The sequence below is a fragment of the Notothenia rossii genome, assembly GCF_949606895.1.
Source record: "Notothenia rossii genome assembly, chromosome: 3".
Classification (NCBI taxonomy): Eukaryota; Metazoa; Chordata; class Actinopteri; order Perciformes; family Nototheniidae; genus Notothenia; species Notothenia rossii.
Window position 1 is genome coordinate 67,921,044 of NC_136901.1, and position 3,072 is coordinate 67,924,115.

The window sequence follows — 3,072 nt, forward strand, 5'->3', positions numbered from 1 at the left end:
TCAACATTTCACTGAGCTGTGTGGGGTTTGTTCAACTTTTAAAATATGTTTGAATGGTGATATAGGTGTTAAAGACTAACGTTTATAATAAATACATTTGTATTGATTTTAAGATCTTTTCATAGTTCATACAATCATACGTATTGGGATCATTTGTATTAATGTGGACTGGAGGGAGAGGGTGATGAGCATAAGTTTCACTTTTTTATTTCAATTCCAACTTTGGTCATGAAGAATATGTTTCTCTGTTTTTCATAAAGCATAAAGCAACAGCATCAGAGCACGGTCTAGATGAGTCCGTCGTTCTTATTATACATCCATGTTGTAGTCCACTGTATAGAAAACTGTAGTTTCCATAGTTTCCCCACAGCAGCAGACGCACAAAATGACGTCCGCTGGTGCATCATAAACACGTTGGATAGTGAAAGTGCATTCGTATTCTCTAAAGTACCGCAGTCTCTTCTCCTAAATCCTTTTGAATTCTCCTATCCACTATCCCTTAACCCTGTGACGTTTCACTCAGAGGTCAAGGAATAGGAGATAGGGTTAGAATTTAGTAGCTGATTTTTAAACTATCCGACCGCAACCCGGGTGTACAACGAGCGGATACAGATTTCCATCCGATCTGACGTGTCCATCTGCTCTGAAGTTGCTATCAGAAACAATGCCTGACGTGTTTTGGACGTAATCTCGTCTTTGTTTACATTAGCAAGCCTCGCTAACACTCAGAGCTAACATGTACTGAAGAGCACATGTGTTTAGAAAGCAGGAAATAAAAAAAGAACTCACCTTGTGATAAACCTGCAAGAGAAAAAGCATTTGAGCTCCATAATATTTCAGAAATAATGCTTGACGTGGTTTAAACAGGATGGCGTTTTATCACAACCAAATGTAACTTTTTTTAACCTCCGGTAGAATTCTGATCAGGCATGAGCTCCGCCTCCTTTTCTTCTTCTTTTCAAGCTAAGCACTCAAGATCCGCGTTTCTCTTAACAGGGCTGCAAAAGAGGGGTTTGAGCAATATGAGGCATGGCTACAATGGGTGATCTGTTTGGTATTTGAAAAAAATACTTCACAGATATGGTTTATATAGGCCCTACAATATATTTTTCAAATATAGCATGATAGGTCCACTTTAAACAAGGACACTTCATCATGTTTACTGCAGGGGCAGGGGATCAAACCACTGACCCTCTGAGTCCCCTGTGCCACACATAGCCAGCCATGTATAAGGGATTCCCAAAATGCAGGTGCCAGGTGACAGAATACAACTGGATGACTAATGGAGGGCTACCCCTGTATAAGCTACAGTATGCTTTCTGCCCTCCCACTTCTACTAAATGTTGTTTGTTTCTCGGATGTATAAACTGTCTAATTGTTGAAATAGTAGAATAAAAAATAAAAATATAGTGAAATGTAATTGAATAATTTATGCTCTCAAATGTTCTTATTCAGTGTTATCCCTGATGAATCAAAAAACACATGCATGATTTCCTTATCTTTTGTGTCTTTTTTGGGGAGTCATATCAATGTGCATGATGATATATTCATTTACAAACACCTGGACTTTAATAGCCCACTGGGATTTTTGCACATTTACAAAAATGTCTGTATGTTCAAAAAGCATATCTGGGTTTCCTGTGATATTGTAGTATTTTAGAAAAAAAATCATATTATTGTCTTTTTTTACAAAGTCATGAAACATCAGTATCTGTCAGCCATTAGTGTCATCACAATCACAACGTTTCACTGATGACATTATTTTTTACATTTGTGATCAAAATTATTGCTAGGGACAATTCAGAAGTCGCTTGGTCTCTTACAAATTCTACACCTTTGACTCAGGGGATAAAAGCAAATAAAAAGCAAAGCAGGACATGGTCTTTACCGCTTGACTCAGAAGATAGCATCTCTAATGTATTGCTGCAGTGGGCCTGGTTTATGATAACACCTGCACATCTTCCCATAATATCTTATTTTCTAAATGATGCTCTTAATGATTCTGACCTGTGCTCTCTATCTGCGATGCATTGGTGTAAGTATTCACAGTGTGTGGCTGGTAGAAACAACTTGTGAATGACAGGGGTTCTAATGATGCAGTTTATTGTTTCCCCAAAGCACGGTACGCGCGGGGCTACAAACAACCATTTTGACAGCTGCTTCAGTCTTTGTGCCTTCCTGCCTGTCTCACTGTATCCCCACCACAACACAGCAGTGTGCATCTTTTTATCAACTATATAGGTTTTGGCACTTTCCATCAGTTTCATCACTGGTTCTCTCTAAATGGAGGCTGCAGGTTCACAGCAGTGGCGGGCAGAGTAAAATGATCCAAGGGAGCTTTAGAGGGAGAAAAGAGCTTTAAGTCCACTTCTGTTTGATAACAGTGTGTTCCTGTGACGTGGTGATCCCCAGTGAGTTTGTCATCTGGTCATGGGTTGTCGATATGAGGCTGCCAGGCCGCAGCGAGAGGCTGCCTAGTGGAACAATGGCTTCAGATTTGAATGGATTTTGATCAGGAGACCAGAGGACCTCCACGGTTCCTGAGAGCATGGCCTGGCGTCGGAGCGCTTTGTGTTTCTGAGGCTCGTGTTTGCCTGCAGAGTCCTAATGGCAGGCACATTACACCTCCAGCGGCGGCTGGGTAAACGCTCTTTTAAAAGAGCAGTTCTTCTTCTGGTGCTCGACACATCTCGCTGAGACATCTCCTTGACAACCGGCTCAATGAAGGGATTTGAAATGTCACTGTCTTTACTGTGATTCTTCTTTTATTATTATCGTCTATAGAGGGGAGATAATAGATATTGAGAAGGGAATAGGGATGGCCTTGCTTCAAGAGAGACACAAACGCCACTTACTATTCTAGAAAAAAAGACAAATAGGAAATGAAAGTAACATTTTGCAGGGACTTTGGAGAAGAGTTATATGTAACATAGATATAATACATGGATGGAAGTAGAACCAGTCTACATTTTATAGGATAATAAGCATCATTAGAGTCACAGATGCTCTATTAGAGTGCATTTCAGACATAATGTCAGTTGCATTATGTCATCAGATTATAATGTAAATTGC